The 19,297-nt window shown below is 43.1% G+C and overlaps 1 protein-coding gene across 5 annotated transcripts in view; it reads left to right on the top strand.

Annotated features, from left to right (window-relative positions):
* Window positions 1-19,297, top strand: part of LOC112560322 — a 79,570-nt gene that overhangs the window by 21,276 nt on the left and 38,997 nt on the right. For 2 of the 5 annotated variants that reach the window (XM_025232109.1, XM_025232106.1), the window contains one exon: window positions 534-1,029. The exons of 2 other annotated variants lie outside the window; for them this stretch is intronic. The gene's annotated coding sequence lies outside the window, so the exon portion shown is untranslated. Of the gene's footprint in view, window positions 1-533; window positions 1,030-4,705; window positions 4,854-19,297 lie in introns of all 5 variants that reach the window. One more of the 5 variants, XM_025232105.1, reaches the window with a different exon arrangement.

Raw genomic sequence — 19,297 nt, 5'->3', positions numbered from 1 at the left:
GATCAAACTTCGCACGAATGTGTTCTCTTTCCCCAAGCTCTCCTTAACTTTAGTTTTCTTTTCAGAAGAGTGGTTTTTTAAACGTTTTGGTTTTCATGTAAGCTTATTTTTGCATGATAGTAAAACATGCCTCTTCAGCAAAGCGTCTTTGTCAGAATAAACGCACTTTGCTAACATTGCTCAGTACTTCAGGAACTCAAAGAAGCTTAGACCTCAAGCAGTCTTCTTACCATGTAGATGCTCATTTAAAACGGCAGTTTTAATTTTCCGAAAGAGACCCAAGTTGCTTGCTTGTGTCTTGTCCTTATAAGACAGTCGTTATTCATTTTGATGTCGGCTTTGATGAGAAGAGCTTTTAAAAACACTGGCGGCCTTATTTTTTCAATCTGAACTGGAGGCCCATGTCGAGGTCATGGCTGATTTACTAAAGTTTCTAATTTGAAGAACTGGGTAAGTGTTTTGATTAGCACAGAACACACATCACCAACATCATATCGTGCCACAAAAAAATCACCCTGGTACATGTGTTGCAGAACACCTGCCTGGTGCATGTTGTGTTAACACAAAATATATGTAAATACACCGACCAAGTCAGCATCATCACTTGTTCTTCGTTTTCGTCCTTTCGTCAAATTTGATTCCATTGCCACTATGCCAAGTCTGTTGGAGTTGTGCTTCGTCGTTACTCAGGAAGGAAGAATTGCTGTTTGCAATTGAAACCACGGATGGAAATATGCTTTTAGCTCATTAGCAAGATTAGCTGCATCCACACCAAGACTTTCGTGCTATGGTGAACACCGATAACAGTAGCATCGTAGCCACAGGGTACGGCCACCGCCAAGCAGGACTTGAAGCTTCTCACAAACTCGCACCCCAGAGAATGCCAGAAACATTCACGGTGGCCGGCTGCGGCTGAGGTTGAAGAGTATATGGCCTCGCATTTCTCCACCAGTATCTCCACGATATGGAGATTGAGCCAGTGCGTGGCTGGTATGCTGGGAACTGCAGCCTAGACTTCATCCCCCCGGCGTAAGTACACATCTTGTGTTATTATGTTGCTTGCTCCCCTGACCCGGTATAAATACATATCTTGTGCTATTACGTGGCTTATCCCCCAGCTGACCCGGCATCAATACTCACTGTGTATTATTCTGGGGCTTACCGCCGCCCTAATCGAAACATTGAGCGCTATTGACATTGGTATTGTTTGTTGTTCTGCTGGATTTTGTGTGAATGAAAATAGATTCCGACATTACTGCGTTCCTGGCAGCATTATGGGTAACAAATCTGGGATTTTTAATTAGTTACATTCATTTAAAGTGTTTTATCTGTCATTTCACATTAAGAACTCATACCGATCGATGTTGAATCAATGCAGTAGACTAAAAATAGCGAACTGGCAGGACTGAAATATGAATCTGAACTGAAAGAGCCCGGACCAACTGGCACTCCCGGCAACCATTTAGACTTTCATACGACATGATAAGACTTGACTTGTCTCAGAGGGCAATTTTGTTGCAGCTCGATTAAAATTAAAATTCATAATTGCATGCACAAAACTATTCATGTCTCATTCATTAAAATCGCCTAAAATAAACTTAGGAGCATCAGGACAAATCGAGTCGAGATGGTGAGTCACATCTGCAATGCACTGTGACATTACAATGTGATTGTTTCTTAATGAAACAAACGATGACGACAATGTCTACTCGTCTATAAGGACCAGGTGTTTTACATCATAAAAATAACAGCAGGTGCCACCTACGAGATTGCGAAACACATCTGTGTATTTTATTCAACCGGACAACTCTATATATTTTTCACATAAGTCAGCAAGAGAAAATGCCAAATTGAGTTTTTAAATAAAACTTCAGTAGGCGTTATCGTTTCGGAGACATTCCAGTGATATCACCAATCACAAACACAAGAAACCTTTCACGCGATTTTGTTCTCACCTCTTCCACTTGTGTTTTGAAGCCATGCCAAGCGGATAATGGAAGTGTTTCCTTCTGATGTGGATACACTAACATAACAGCAACAAGTGGGCAGCGAACACATATGAGAAAACTTGGCAAGCAAATGAACACCACCTGTCCACGTGATCTCCTCCACCCCATCCGCGACCCTGTTGTTTTGGCGAAGACTTTGATTAAAGCATGTGGTTCAGTTTTGGTTGTTTGGTTCCGCCGCTTTGCTCACGTTTGGTTTTCTTTTGTGTTACACTACGTGGCTCAGCTTTGGCATATGGTTCAGTTTTGAACAAAGAGTTTTCTCAATAGTATGTAGGCCAGGTTCGGTGAGGAGTTTTTCAGAGATAATTTTAGGTGAGATTTCTTTTTATACGCAGTCCATTTTTATGAAGAAATTTTGCTTTGATCTGTGTCAGAACTTTTGGCAGCGTTTTTTTCTTTTCTTGTGTGTGTGAATGAATCCAGTTTCTGGGCTTTTCATGTCGCATTCAACACAGGTTTGAGCGCGAAACGTGGCTACAGCAATCAACACAGAGTGTGGGCACGCCACAACATTTCATGCACACTCTAGAGCTGCATGTACTGGGCTGTGAGTGTTGATGTTGTCTTTTGTTAGTTTTCTCAAAGATGTTCCACATTAATTAAGCCCGTTTTTCTGAGCCGCAAGGTTCTCCCACGAGGATGTGATTGCTGTAGCCGCACCCACGGGATCCCATCGATGCCACGCCACTTTTCATCTCTTCCCTTGCAATAGGTGGCCATGTGAGTAATTGGCTCTGCTCTGGTCTACCATCAGCCCCATTTGCCAACCCTGTAGCTGTGGTAACGCCTACCGTGAGTTTGTGATTGTGAAGTATTTGTACCGGCCCCCTAGCTTAGGTTTCTGGCTGTCAAGTGCTTTTGCAGCCCTTAAGGTTATGCTGATGATTGTGGAGTATTTTGTTTTACCAACCTTCCCTTGCGTTCATGGCTAATTAATTTTTGCCATCTCTTGGGTTCGTAGGGAGGATGTACTGTTTGAATATGCAGACACATTTCCCACAAAAGCTCTCTTATTTTGGTGATTATAATTTCTAGCTTTGCCTTTTTTAGCCATGCCATTCTAGCAGCCTCACCAGGAACAGTCAAATCTATCATGCATAGGTTACCTCTCTTCAACTGCGCTGTCCTCAACCTTGCAAACCTTCACTGGCTTGATATCCACAGGATGATTGTAGACTGGCCAATGAAATGGTTTGGTCTCCACAGGAATGTGAATAGCGGTCAATAAAAACTGATCTTCACAGGACCTGACCTTTCCAACGGAGTGCAGAGTTAAACGATGAGAGAGAGGGTCAGATAGACTAGCAGACATTTAGACAGTGTGTGCGTGTGTGCGTGAGTGCGTGTGTGCGTGAGTGTGTGTTTGCGTGCGCTCTTGCGTCTACTTGTGCGTGTGCGTGTTTATGAGCGCTCGTGCGTGTGTGTGAGAGACAGACATACAATCAAGGTAATTACTCACAAAAGGACAGATACAGATGTGAATTCACATGCTATTCAGTGATTGATACTGATCGCCACCTCTAATGGGGAAATGCAGTCAACTCAAGAAGTGTTAATAAGCGTTGTGTCACGAAGCTGATTGCAGTTTATATGGTGGTCCCCTTGATGCTTTTTAGAATGTGACTACCATACCATGCGCAGTCATTTACTGTCATCGCTGTCAGCAACCACAGCTTCTACCAAGTGACAGCACAAAAGATGTTCTTATGCTCATCTAGACTGTCATTAGTACTTGGTGAAGACCATCTTACACAATGGCAGCTGTCTTCATGTGCGTGACAAGTCCATTCGTGGCTAGCGTGACTCGCCTTTCTGAAGACCGCGGATCTGGGTGTCAGGTCTGCCACCAGAGAAACTGGGCGTGATGAGATGTCTCCGTGACACTGCCTTTCATCTTCGTCTGCAGCCTTAATATTAACAGGTCATCTTCTAGGTTTTATGGCCTAAACCTTTTCCGAAAATCAAAATGCGATGGTGACCTATCTTACAGGGAGGGAAAGGGGGAGAGCTGCTTCATTTTGTGTAGCCTCTCTTCGCAATACTTTTGCGTTGTTCGATACAGAAGAAAGCAGCCTTGGAAGTCCATGGCAATCTGTGGTTATGTCTGTCATGAACTACACTTGCGTGTGTATGCGCTGTGCCCTCCTCTGACTGCGAACACCACGTCTTGACCTTAGCAACACTGGCACCAAAGATCGCGTTTAGTAGTGAAGCAGCAATGTTGGAATGGAGTCAGACATTAGGAAGTAGGAAGAGGAGCAGGTGTCGAGATTTCAAGTTGCACCTGATGTACTCTCCCTTATTCAAAGGCTGCTTTTCACACACACACACACACATGCACGTTATTAGCATGCTCGTGTCTTGGTTGGCTCAAAGACAAGATCAAAAATAATGTCAATGCAGGTGTGATACAAAAATAGACACTGAAGACATTATTTACAGTCTTAATCGGATATTAAAAGCATCTTCCTTTACTTTTAGCATTAAGTAATAGGAGTAACATTCCAACGCAAGGATTTTCCCCTAAACAGAAAATGAGTATCATCATCGGCGTGTAATAGAACCGTACCAGAGTTTTACCGTAAGACCCTCTCACAAGTGTTGGCGCTTCATTAGCACACGACGAAAATGGTGAGATTGGTGATGATATCAGATACTGCCAAGTGCAATAACAACACTTTCTCTGTGCACAGATGGCAGCACTGGTTCGCTGCTGATGCTGCTACCGTTTAAATGGTCTTCTGATGTTCCTTGCCGGATATGAGGTGCAATGGCTGTCTGATGTGATGTCCGATTGACGAAGGTGCCTACTTTCTATGAAGAAAGAAAAAACAGGGGAAGGTTGGGAGACATCTCTCTTATCTGCTGAAGGCATTTCATCCTAGCTTACTTGCATGCAGCACAGGCTTCCTGGAATCTCCCTCACAAATAAGCTACACTAGGGTGCCATGGGACGCGAGGCTATCAATACTGAACGAGGCTTAGTGAAACCTGTACTTGAAGGTGCTTGTTTGGAGTGTCACTCCCATCCCCCAGAAACTAAAATAACGCACGATTTTGAGCAGTTTCATATACAGCATATAACTTGAATATAAATGGATAAAATATTCAATAAATTTAATTTTAAGACTTTCTGATTTTGAAAATATTAACACCAGCACTACGAACATCTCAGCATTTCTTCGTGTCTGCACAGGGACATTGTCCTGTTTGTCAGTATTATTTCAAAATCCATTGTGTGCTGCTCAAAGTTAGGAGGAAAAAAGGAGAATTTTCAGTGATTTTCATTCCCAAATTTGAGAAATAAAACTTAAAACGTGCGGGGAGTTGTACATAAGGTCAGCATTCGTTTTATATTGATGTCATAAGCACACACGCTCTTTCTTTCTCGTTTATTCTCTTTTGAACGCATATACCGGCATCATGAAAGGAAAAAAGCTTGAAATAGCAGCTGCTGACTTGTACGAATACGACTTCGTGTTTTTGTTACCGTGTCTTCCACAAGCCACACACGTTTTTGAAGTCCATTAATCCTGTCCACGCGAGATCTCGGTAACTAGTCCCATCCCCGCGAGATCTCAGTAACGAGATGAGGATAACGCACTCACGCACACCGAGCGTATTGAGTGTGAAAGATAGCATGTGCACTACGTCACACGACCAGTCAGTTTACACAACTTAATGCGCATTAACTGCTGGCAGTTTGTTGTTATTGTTGGGTTTTTTTTTCGCAGAACTTTAAATAGATTGCAGTCATATCCTACAAGAGACGTTAGATGTCTGCCTCCCGTCCCCATGATGATCACTGCCAAGTGGCCGCAACTCGATACGAACACCACGTCTCCTGTCTCTCTGTCTCTGTCTCTCTGTGGTCTAACAGCGCGTTCAGTGCGCAGGCGCCAGTCGAACACACGCTTAAACATGAGAGCAGTGACATTTGCAACAAGTTTATTTCTGGCCATCGTTTTCCGCTCTTCGAACAGTTTTATTTTCTGTGATAGAGATTTTTTTTTTTTATCATAGCTGTCTCCAGATTTAGAAAGAGTAGTTAACCTAGTTACTGATGTTGGTTCTGTGTTTCGTGCCAAAGTAAGGGATTAAGAGGTGGAAAATACTTGCTATTAAGCTTCAAGTTCTTCGTGTTCCCAGGCACCGCTGTTCACAAGAACCTGATTGGCTTAAACAGTTAAGATCCGAGCCGGGGATACAGAGTGAAGTGTGAGCTGCCCACGAAGACTAGGAGTGATTAAAAGAATTAGCTTTTACATACCCGCCATGTAGCTTTTATATCTTACCACTTCATCACAGCCCCGTAGCGTCTATGCAGCTCGACAGTATTGCTTTTGGCACTCACAAACTTCAGGAACTATGTCTTTTCAAGAGCTAGCTGCGGGGATTATGCACCAGTTGGCACGGCAAGATGGAGTTAGTCGTTAATCTTGGGGCCGGTCGATTCGACCACACTATGGTCATGGCTGCCATAAATTGGCCGCAAAATTTTATGTTTTCGTTTCTCGTCTTTGGTTGACGCATGTCGATCTTGCTCTCTCTCTGTCTGTGTGTGTGTGTGTGTGTGTGTGAGAGAGAGAGAGAGAGAGAGAGAGAGAGATTATGAATGTTTTTACTTATTCTAAAATCCTCACATTTTTAACGCTTTACGCTTTTATTTTAAAAAAGCGTGGCCACGAGCCATGCCTCTGTACCATACCCTTTGCTCTACTCTTGCATTAATTAAACTAAACAAGGAGTGTTTTTGTTTTTAGTCATAGGTATTCATGCGCCACATCTAGCAACGTTCACTTTTCATTGATAAAATGGCGGTTTAGCTATCAGGTGACTAATTTCTATAGAACAAAATGTCGTTTTCATTTGTACACACATAACTAGCAAACGAATAAGTCATTACACTGGATAGGAACTTCTGTACTCAGTGGTCGAATCCTGAGAACTGTGGTCAAATTGACTCTGTTTTAGCTGACGAGGTCGCGAATGAGTTTATTATTTTCACGCTGTAGCTCACATCGTTATCTTCGAACTTAAAAATTTCTTAAACTCGACATTTCAAGTAAAACCATCAAATGTCACCACCCGCCATTCTTTCTTTCTGTCTATTCTTTCTGTCTCGTATGGTACTGTCTCAAATAACGACGTTGTCCACGTTTGCTGAGGTACGTCATAATTTCATCTTCCTGATTTTTTCTGTTTTTAACCGCCGGTAACAGAACGGAGAAAATAAACATCTTGAATAAACATTCTCCGGAGCAACGTAAACAATCCAAACATAGTCCGTGACTGAGCCATAATCAATGGGAATATTCCTGGCAAATTTGAAAGAATCAAGAACACGGCATGGATTTATTAGCTTTCCACGGCCACCCACCACAACAAACATGGCCACACTCCTTTTTTTAATAAAAAGATTGGAGCCAACTTGTGGTGGAAATAAAGAACTCAAGGAGCGGTGCGTTAGTAAACTTGAGGTGAGGACGGTGACGTGGTGTTACCTGGTGCACTGCATGGATACATGAATATCACATGAAAATACTGATGCGGTATATAACATGAACATTGTCGTGTTGCAGTATGTAACAAGGATGCTGTAATGGTGTCACAGCAAAAGACTGGTGTAGTTGGTGTGGATGCGGATGGTGTAGCCTGAAGGAGCAAGAATTAATGCTGTAGAAGGATAAAATTTAAACTGACGATAAACGGAAAAGATACTTTTAATGATGTTTTCTGTACAGTGATAGTTCTCTCATACTTTTTCCTACTTTTGCTTCAGTAAACGTCACACACTCTGCGGTAGGCTGTTTCCGGCCGCCTGTAGCTATTTACTCTCTGTGAACGAACTGGGAGAAAGTGGTTATTGAATCAGCTGGCGCCGAGTCAAGCGTTTGCTTGGGAAAGTGAGGTCTGCTTCTGCAGGTAGAGATTCCTCCTGTATCTTCTGATGCACTTACCAGGGTGACGCTGCTTACATAAGAAGGTGTAGATCACGTCGAAAGCTGACGCTTGTGAGCTGGCGGGGTAAGAGTTGGGGGATGTAGTCGGTGGCGTGTGCAGCTGACACAGTTTACATTATGAATAGTGCATAGGACATGTCTGTGAAAGAAAGTTAAAGGAGAGAAGACAATCCTTGAAACATTCGAAAACCCATTCTTCATTATTGGTCTGCGGATTCAATTTCGTGCCGTAACTGGTACCGGAGCGTCGACCGCCTTCATAGTAGCCATGGAGAACCGTCTTCGGCAAGGTGTCATGTCGAACGACGCGATCGCATGACTTCGGTGTTTGCTTCTTGGCAGTAGCCAGCATAGACTTCTGGGAACCTACCAGACAGGTGACTAGGCTGCGCACGAAGTCGTTTGTCTTTTGCTTGCCATATGGGAGTCTCCTCGAGCACTTATTTCGAACGCTTGGATCTGTCGCTCTGATTCCACCAGCAAGGTCCACATCTGTCATCCGTACAGCATGACTGGACACGAGTGAGAGACTTGTAGAGCCTGAATTCGGTACGGAAGCTGACTCTACTGCTATCCAAAATGTTGTTTAGTTTGGCCATCGCCGATGTCGCTGCTGTGATCATGAAACGCACATCCGAGGAACAGCCACCGTCTTTGGCTAGGATTTCGTCCAGGTTTTTAAAAGACTCAACCTCCTCCAATTGAACTCCGTTCATTCGAATCTCTGCCTAGCTAGGTCCGATGGTGTTTTGATGACTTTGCTTTTCTCCGTGTTGGCGTCATTCCCTGCGCACTCGAGTTATTCATGAGGGTCTGTAACTCCTGGTAGTCGACACTGGTCCTGACAATGTTTGTTAACCTTGTCTAATCCAAAAGTTCTCTAGGCTGTCAATGCGTTAGACGATCGAAATTTTTTTACTGGTTTGTTTCCTTGCCGTTGTTTGATGAAGGTAAGAAGTCTCTAAGATTTGTTGGAGGTTTTCTCCGTTTCCCATCTCCGCTATCTCGTCTCAACTCTGATGAGTTGTAGTTCATTCAAGAGAACTGCTTCAGAGGAGTCAATAATACAGTTTTTTCCTATGAAACGCACCTCTCCTTTTCTTCAAACACTACGATACTGAAAAGCCCTTAAAGATCAACATACATGCATCTGTCTATAGATAACAAGAAAGCAAAGTCCAATTTATTTCCATGGAAGCACCTACCCCAGTACCATCTTGTGTCATAGAAGTACTCATTCCGGCACTAGGAGTGACGTGTTCTTTACTCTTGAGACGCAGAAAATAATATTTATCACTGACAGAAAGTAACAGACCTTTTATCTATCCATTGCACTCTCCAACCCCTTGTTTTTAGCAATACTCTCGCCAACAGACACGAAGCAATCGTTCATCCACAATACAGTCAGTCCAAATGGCAAGGTGAAGTCAAAGGTCAGCCTTGTCTTTGCCACTAAGCTAGGGAGGTAGTGACGAGTCTAAACATGGCGGAGGCGGAGGAGGGTGGGCCTCGGCTCCGGAAATACACAACCTGACTGCAAGGTTCAGCGTCAAGCTTTCGTCAGACGACGTCCATTAATCGATGGCAGCATGAGCGGCAATGTCACATTCATCGCAGCATGAGAGAAGCGGGCTTTGTTAGGGCCAGCGTTTCCCCAGTGCCATCACGAGTGTGTGTGTGCGCGTGCGAACGCGACGGGGGATAGAATGGGTCAGTTCGTTTTGCAACAGCTCAGGTAGGCATGAAGGTGGTGTACAGCTCCTATGTTAGGACACGGGTGTGGAGAACAGCACCTCTGCGAGGACATTATGACGATGCACAGCAGCTGGAAGATGCCAGGCGCCTGTCTAGCAGTTTAGTCTAATCCGTTTCGTTGAGAGAGAGAGAAAAAAAAGGTCTCAGCAACATGAGGCTGATTAACAGGCCTACGAAAGGATGGGCTGGTGAAGTCAGTTTGCGGTTCCTTTTAGAAAGTTTTGTGGTTCCCTTGACAATCTCTGCCCACGGCACTCACTCCTCGCCGCCATTACGACCCATCATGCAGAGAACCCCTCCCATACGTGTTCAGTACCCGTGTATCCTTGTCTACCCTGATTGCTGCTGCCTAACAATGTCAGCCCGTTAGTCCGCTGCCACTAGTCAAAGCTCGTCTGGTGCCGATATCTTCCTCCTCGTATGGTTCAAACCTCTGGTAAAGAATCTGACAGGTGTACCAGTGACGTCAGCGACTTTGCCTTGTCTTCTTGAACCTTTGATGAAATGTTCATCTGACTAATCTCAGATGGCTTTCATGTAATCGCATCATCTCCTCTCAAGTGCTTTTGAAGTAATCTCAGTCTCTTGTCTCTAGTGGTGTAGGCCAAGTCTCGGTACTTTGGAGTTACGCTTGTTAACTGGAATTTGTCGCAGACAGCTGGCTTAGGAATGAAGCTGATTGTGGTGGAGTGCAAATGCACTCTGATGGTACCCACGAGAGCAATAACCTTTGACAGTGAGTTTAGGGGGATTCAACTACAGTTTGTCACGGCGCGATTACCTCTAACATGTTTATTTATATAGCGCTCTTCCCTGCCATTAAACGTGGGCTGAATGCGCTTTACTAAAAAGAGAAACACTCAAAAATAATAATAATGGATGCCGGTCTCAAAAACAATCACTGAAAAATAGCCGAATTCAAGAAGTGAGATCCTCAGGTTAGTTTTACAATCACTGAGAAACAGCCAGATTATATTTCAAAAATTTTGGGATTGAAATACTGGAGGCAACCATCAGCATGTTGGTGTTGTCGTAGACTGTACACAAGCGCTGGCCTTCTAGGACTGTGGAGAGAGTTGTGTAGGCCAGTGAGACATACCTGTCTGCTAGCTTATATTAAAACAGGGCTAGCCTCTACACTCCTTTGCTATGCCAGACATTTCAGTACACTCCGCAAGATATATGTGACTACTAGCTCTATACACGAGAATGATCAAAAATGGCAATGTATAACGTAAACAGCTCGTAGAGTAATACATGTCAATAAAAGCAGGGAAAGTAGCATTATGACAAAGATTGGGTGTCCGTGGCTTTCGCTATTACCAGCCACCACCATCCCCAGCCCCAACACACACACACACCTCTTCTCCATCCAAGTCGGCACACGCTATAGTGCCAACTAATCTCGCCAAAATGTACGATGTAGGTGGGGTGAGAGGACGGGAGGTGGTTACCTGTCGGTCAGGAGAAGCTGCAGCATATGTTGTCTTATCTTTCGTAGAAATTAACACTTTGTGAACTGCACCTCAGTCGTTTCCACCTGTCGTAAATTTTGCTGGAGTGAATCCAGTTTTCCACACCTTGCGGACCTCCACGAAACTTATTCTAGGAATTTGCCCTCGGTGTCTGATATTTGGTCCCTTTATTGGTCTGCTGACGAAAGAGCTGATGTAATGTATTTCTATGTTGACGTGTCTAAGAAAGTCCTGGTATCTTTGCAACTTCCCAGCCTTGAAGGATGGGGTGAACTTCCGACTCCTCTCTAGCTGTTCAGTCTTTTAAATAGCTCTATCAGGGTATCAGCAAGCTGTCACTAGGTTTATCGAGCTATCGGCGAGTTCCACCGATGGACGAAGGTCACGTGGTTCACACAGAGTCAGTCATTACCCAGTCTATGAGTCGCCAGACATCAGAAAATGGACAGCAGTGCAGAGACACATATGATACGTCGATTATATAAATTATATATATGTGTGTGTTATGAAAACTTCCAGAAAATGTTTTTGTGGGAAATATATCACTTGGGTGTACATGAACTTTGACAGGCATGTGTGTCTGTAATAGATTGTGTGTGTGTGTGAGCGAGAGAAAGTGCCTGGTTTATACCACTGAAGTTTGAGAAGTCAATGTTTTTAAAATTGTTTATATAATGTAATTGGTATTGAATGCTACTGTTGATTACTGCGCATTCCTGTGCAGCCTGTGCTACTAGAGAGAGCCGACATACCACAAGGACTCGGCAAGCTTTCAAAGCCAGTAGACTACACACGTCCTCCCTAATTGCAGTGGAGACGGTGCAATTTCCGTCTCCGCCTTAAGGCTGTGCCGTCACTCTTCTTCGTGAAGCACTTTCGTTACGAACCTCCTTTCCCCCTCCGACTGTACCTCCCACTCCCCCGTTCTACCTCTCCTCTCTCTCTACGTGAAGACCCTCAGCGCATCCCATGTAGGTAGAAGTGTGAAAAGGCTCATCAGCCCCAGCTTTAACCCTCACATCAAACTGCGGTCTGAAATAAGACCGTCCGCCCCCTTGAATGATCATGATCGACCCACGGAACAAAACTACTTTCACTCTTTTGCATTAAGACAAACTCTGTCTTCAAGTCCACACTCCATCCAAAAGAAGCTGCAAGTCTGTCTGCCTGCCTGTCTGTCTGTGCTAGCGAGCGAGAGAGATAAATATGAAGAGAGATGTGTATGCTGTACACGGTCCTTTTTTCCTTTGAAAAGAATAATGTGTACAGCTGCCTACAACTGAGAAGTAGTCACAGCTGAACTCTCCCTATGTCAAGCATTTCTGTGACAGAAGATGAGACTTGGGTTCTGAAATACTCTAAGGTACTCATTTTGAGACACTCAATCTGAGCTAGGTACTCATTCTGAGACTCGTTTTAAAACTCATTCTGAGACTCCCTGGCCTCTCTCTTTCTTGTCGCCTTTTCATGACTGACTTCACCCCAGTCCTATGACCTTTTTGTACTGGTTCTCTTACTGCTCAGTGATGTAAACACTGGGATACGGTCTATTTTTCTGTATTGATGCGTGCCCTATTAGTCTCAAATCGGCTTTTATGTAGTCTATCAGTGAATGAGATGAAGTATCGAGGGTTATTATTAGGAGGATTCTATTTAGTGATTATATTTTTTAAAGCTATGATGATGCGATCATCAAAACAGTATTTATACAGTCTGCTGGAACACGAAATAGTCATGATCGTGTGTAAACGTTTGCTAAGTATAGGTTTGGAAGGTAGCTGGGTTGGGACGAAAAGTACATGCATTTAGCATAAATACAGACTTGATCCCCCACACACACACATATACATTACATGAAGACACAGCAAGCAAAATTTCAGAGGTAAAGAGTTTATCCTTTAATTTTAAAAATAGTGTCATTTTTGTCTCCATTATAAAATTTAAGTGCTAAGGTCATTGTACTAATCTGAGTGATAAATATGATAAATAATAGTCTGCACAATATTGATGTACCTAGAAAACCCTACTTTAACTGTATCATTAGTTAATGGTATCCAGTTACCTTTAAAAGTATCTGCAATGAAAAAAACCTGATAGCATTGCAGACTCCTTTAGCAGCTTCAGTGTGCCACTTCGGGATGATGTGAGGTCTTCAAGTTTAAAGTTTGAAATGATCTGAACAAATTAGTTCAAGCTTTGATGTTCTAAGACCCTTTCTTTGAAAGCCCTCCCTGATGGATCTGATGATAACTTAAAATTGTCAACAAATATGTGCATGTGAAACAGAATAACTTTGATTAAATGCTTGTTTTGTAGACAATAATTATTCTTAAAACGATCATTTACCACTAATTTAGTGTATGTCATTTAGCTCAGCTATGTCAATCCTTCAATACTTTATAGTGTTGTCAAGTTTTCAGTTATCTAAAATGTCTTCATCACATGTGAACATTATATTACATCATAATATCAACACTGCATCACATGTAAAGCTAAAAACTTTTATATATTAATATATCTTTTGTTTCATCAGATTTTAAAAGACCTTCAGATGTAACTTGTATGTGGGCTAAAGTGTGTCGCACTGATGGACCACAAACATGTTCAAAAAGCGTTTACAAATCACCTGCAAAGTATACATACCCCCTCCTCCCATCAAAATGCATATCAGTAGCGAGTATACTTACACGTGTAAAGACTTGTTAGACTCGTTTATTTGTCGATTGGCGCAACTGACGGCACAACATGAGCTCACCATATCTTACAAATGATAAAAATGTTCGGGTTCTGGTTATAACCACACAAGCTCCGCGCTTTTTTTTTTTTGCCTGTGGTGTAAGCTCCCAGTGCTTTGTCGCCGCAATCTTCTGTCTAGAGATCATGAGTCTGTGGGTGAGGATGCAAGGTGGCCGCGAGCAGCAGGTGACGTGTGGGTTAGGTGCCCCTCGTCACAAAGATGTTGTAGAGCACAAGCAAGGATTTTCTGCTGCTCTGTTTTCTAGATATTGCGGGACATGGAAGCCGTCACAGTACTTTCGCATTACCTTTTCTCTTTCTTTCTTTTTGTGGGTGAGAGAGAGAGGGATGGAAAGAGAACGAAGAGAGAGAGAGAGTGAGCACGTTCGGCGGGTTTGTTGGATGGACTGCACATTAGCCAGTGCTGCCATATTTGGCCATGCTGGTCATACTAAGTGGTGTTTAAAACATTAGATCCGTCATTGACTGGATAACGGGAGGCAGCCCGCCATGAGAAATAGATACCGGAGACGAGCCGACCATGAGGCTATCGGACCTGCCGCCTCCAACAAGACATTTCCACTGAGGGCAGCAGCAGCCTGCAGACAGAAAATGGTGCAATCAATGAGTCGCGCAAGATTTAGCTATTTGGACCACTGCTACATGAACAGTTCTAAGCTGTATATTTTTTTTAGACCAATAGTACAAGAAACGTAATCTGTATTAATTTAGACCACTAATACAAGAAAAGTTCTAAATGATCTGCATTTACTTCAACCACTATAAAAAGAAACGTTCTAAATATAGATTAGTTTATTCCTTGTTACTCCTCCAGGAGCATAGGGCCGCAGTAACATCTCGCCAGCGGACCTGGTTTTGGGACAGCAACCCTCAGTTGTGTCCACGGGGCTGCGACGCCCTTTGCCTCGCTCTCTACTGTTCTTTTCCAAGTCTGCTTTGGCCTCCCAACTCTCCTCTTTCCCTGAGGGTTCCAGTCACGTGCCGGACTGGCAATGGTGTCAGCTGGTTTGATCAGGGTGTGTCCTGTCCAGCCCCATTTGTGCTTTTTGATGTCTTAGCTAGTGGCATTCTGCTTGGTTCTCTTCCACAGCCTGATGTTAGAGATCTTTTCAGGCCATCTTATTCCCAGAATATGGCGTAGGCATCGGTTGGTAAAGGTCTGGAGCTTGTTGTTGATGGTGTTTGTCACTCTCTACTGTAAAATGTTTGCTGTTGTTTCTGGATCGCAAACTTTATCTTTAGTACTTCTGGGGGTATGCCATCCGGGCCTGCTGCTAAGTCACTTTACATGTTTGTTTATTTCTGTCTTAGTAGGGGAGGGGGCTAGTGTTAACATGAAGTTGTTCAGTGGCTGGTGGTATGTCAGGTAAAAATGGTAGACGAGGTCGATTCATGATCTCTTCAAAGTGTTCCTTCCAGTGGTCACTTTATCCTGCATCGTTTGTTATAGTTTTGCCGTCTTTGTGTTTCACTGGCTTGTTTGGGTTAATGTTCCTGCCCGACAGAGTTTGTGTTATTTCATATAGTATCTTCATGTTTCCCTGTTTAACTGCTGTCTCTGCTGCCTCTGTCAGTTCATGGGTGAAGCGTCTCTTGTCCTCCTTGACAGACCTCTTCACTTGGCTGTTGTTATCCCGATATTCAGCTCTGAGACCTTCCTTTTCTAGTTTGAGCTTCTGTGTGTAAGTACAAGTTGTCCTGTGTATATTTTTGTGTGGGAACACAGTGCCATCTATGACTAAGGTTATAAATATAGTCTGTATTTATTTAGACAACTAGTAAAGACGTTCTAACTAAGATTTTAAACTAAAATTTTAAGCAGTTTTATCTCTTTCATTAATATTAACGACTACTACCAAAACAATACCACACACGGCAGCAGCTAAAGGAAGGAGAAGGCACAAAACGAATGGTTATTATTATTATAAATTGTAACAGAATGTTATATCTGACCGCAAAATATGGCCACAGCTCACTATTTTTAAACAAACAAGAAAAAACTATACATTCAAGACAGCTAACAAAGAAAGAAAGAAAACTGAGAAATCTCTAATAAAAATGAAGCTGCATGCAATCTGCAACACGCAGCTAAGAACCATAACTCACAGAGACAGGAAGCCACTTGGACTGCTGTCTGTGGCTAACCGCGCTACACGCTGCTGATGTCGGCAGGAATGCAGCAAACAAGCCAGTGAGCTGTTGCCTTCATTGTCTGTTTTATGGCCTTATTATTTAGTTCCTTTCAACAACGCTTCAGGTCGAAATTTTCTTGAAGAGGAACACTTACTGTAAATCTGAAAGGTGCTTAGAAACCAGTTAGGATTAGTTGACAATGAATTTATGACTAATTTTCTCGCTATCACGGTGGGACTAGTGGCATTTTGGTCGTGTCCCTGCCTCCCGGTCCTGGCTCTTGGCTGCTGGCATGTAAATCTCGCATCGAACGTTTGTTTCCTGAGAGCCGACATGTTTTGCGAGGCCAGCCATTGCAGCTGCATGAAGCTGGAGGCTGGTGAGACAGTTACATCTTGATCAGAACGTGGTAAAAAGGCGTTGATTAAAATAGGTTTATATTCTCTCTGATTATGAGTTATATTTATTGAAAAACTATTTTATGAAAAACATATTTTCTAGTGTGTAATAAGCAGGTTACCAAGCGGCTACTTCAACAGCATCGACAGTAGTTGCACAAAAAGGATAAGAAGTGATGTTGATGACGATAACGACGATGGTGAGGATGGTTGTCATCATTTTCGCTATGGCATGTCTGCAAACACCAAGCGTATATAAAACTGCGTGGTTCTCGCGTTGTTGTTTGTGCAGTGCATTGTTTCGATGAGTTGTTTACGCAGTAATGATGGGGTGTTTGTGGCTGCTGTTTATAGGCGATTGCCCGAGTCACGTTTTGTTGATTGTGGACTTATGAGGGTTTGTGAAAATTTCCTTCACGCACCCATCCCCTCCTTCTCACCCATCTCCCCCGATCTTTACACGCTTCATGATGCTTGTGGATATGATACGTTAGGCAATGGGCATTTAAAGTGTTCAGATGTGCAATGTGGACACGATTAAGGTAAAATACGGGTGTAATGTGGGCGTGATACATTAAGAAACGATTATGTGTGTGAGTGGTGCATGATCAATGTGTACATCATGCATGTGTCCACGATAGATTAACAGACACAAGCCAGAATTTTTTCTACACCATGTCCTCGTTATATACATGGATATCGGTCACATGCATCTGAGGTGTCACAGATCTCTTTGTAGATGTGTCTGATACGGTGTGTGACAGGTGGTCTGTGGTACAGTGTGACAAATGCTCTGTGGTACAGGTTTCTGGTAACAGGTGACAGGTTCTGCGCGGTATTCTCAGAGATGTACCCTATAAGCCTTTGAATAAGGATTGTAAGAACACTGGAACAGCCCTTGGGTGCAGCATTCTTCAGTTTTCATCCACTTCTTATTCCACTCCCCACCTCCATCTCTCTCTTCCCTCCTCCCTATTTCCTTTCTTTTTTCCCGTGTTCTCCTTCGCCTTGCTCTCTTTGAGCTCTAGAAGGTTCTCGCTGGAATGTGTGACGGCGTTTCTTGACTTCAGTAGTTTGCTGTGTGACCTGTGGGTGATGTGAGTCCTACTCAGTGTGGGTGTCCGAGGCGCCAAATTCAGTTTTCAGCAGGACGCCACAACCAGAGCTCAGCGGCTACTGGAATCACTGACGGCGGGAAATGTCGTTAGAGAAGCTTGCGTGTTGTGCTGCAGGATTATGGAGCGAGGGATGAAACATGTGGGATGCTGTGTGTCTGCGCTGTGTCAGCCTCCTATTGAACTGCTGTCAGCAGATTCCTCGGGCGGGCTCAAGTAAGCTCAAGCAGGCTCAGCCAGACCCAGGGAGGGGAGGGCGGATACAATAACCCCATTCACCTGCAAGTTTGGTTTTTTTTCGCTGAATTAAAACAGGAATCACAGCATAAAACACAGATAGTCAGCTCACTCATATTAATGACGAGCTGATTGACTCGCTAGACGAATGTACAACACAAATTTTTATGTAGCTCTTGTAATACTCTGGTAAACATGCACATTTATATGTATTCCCATTTACAGCTACAGTCACAAGCACCCACATCCTCTCTCCCTCTTGTTCTCTCTCACACGCACGCAGGCTCGCACACATGCACACACCTATACACATATCTACGTATCTACAAGATAGGTTCTGAAATTATTCGTTGTTTGAAAGCATTGTAGATATAATGAAAATGGTTGAAGGCGTCTAGTGGCACACTGAAGCTTGCTTAACACATGTAACAACACAATCGCGACACACAAATGCACACGAGGCACAAATGAGAGGTGAGTGATGGCTGGAGGATGACTGCTCTCCCTAGATTTTCCTATTTGCCCGTTGATCTGCGTGATGTCTGTGTCTAATGTTCATTAGTACATCTGTTACGATATTTTTGTCGACTTCAAACTCTGATAACCTTTCTCTAGCTGCTTCACAAAGTATTTTTGTCGTTCTGTCACAGCAAGCTTTTCGTTCAATACCGACAAGTGTGCAAGGACTGACATCATGATCAGGAAGCTCACCTTTAACGTGTGGCTCTCCCAAGTGTTATGTTGATGGAACGATATTTCTATCTGTGAAAGATTGCGAGTTGAGCTTTCATTCAAATGTCATAATACTTTTCAGATATTTGTGGATGCAGAACTTTATTGACTTATCGAAGATTCCATGCAATGGCAGGACTGTACTCACCACATCTGTTCAGTGTGCCTCACCTTCCATTGTCTTCCTTTATCAGTACTGGTCAGCGCAGAGAGTGACCTATCTCGGCCGCAAGTGCACAAATTAAATTTATATTTCAAAATTTAAACAGAGCTGTGAGCTGACACAACCTCAGTCATAACTATGCTCATCTATTTCCATAGCGTGCACCGCTTACGTAATTAAATTCTCATTCATTTTCTTCCTTTACCATTACTTGTCTTCCTATATTATGCCTGTTATGTTTGCGTTTAGTCTAGCAATTTACAATACTTTCTATATTATGCCTGTTATGTTTGCGTTTAGTCTAGCAATTTACAATACTTTCTACATTATGCCTGTTATGTTTGTGTCTAGTCTAGCAGTTTATTACACTTTTTCTATTATTTCTATTATGTCCGTGCTTAGTATAGCAATTTACCATACATTAGTGTTTAGGGTGTAAAAGCCTGATGTTTTTATTATTTTATCACCATCATATCTAAAGAACCGGCATTATTGCTCGCTTTCTCTCTTTCTCTCGGCATAAGTAACGAGTAGCTTTATTTTCACATCTATCAGTC

This window comes from Pomacea canaliculata, linkage group LG3 (assembly GCF_003073045.1).
Source record: "Pomacea canaliculata isolate SZHN2017 linkage group LG3, ASM307304v1, whole genome shotgun sequence".
NCBI lineage: Eukaryota > Metazoa > Mollusca > Gastropoda > Architaenioglossa > Ampullariidae > Pomacea > Pomacea canaliculata.
The sequence above is the reverse complement of the archived record's forward strand: the minus strand, read 5'-3'. Positions and strand labels throughout refer to the sequence as shown.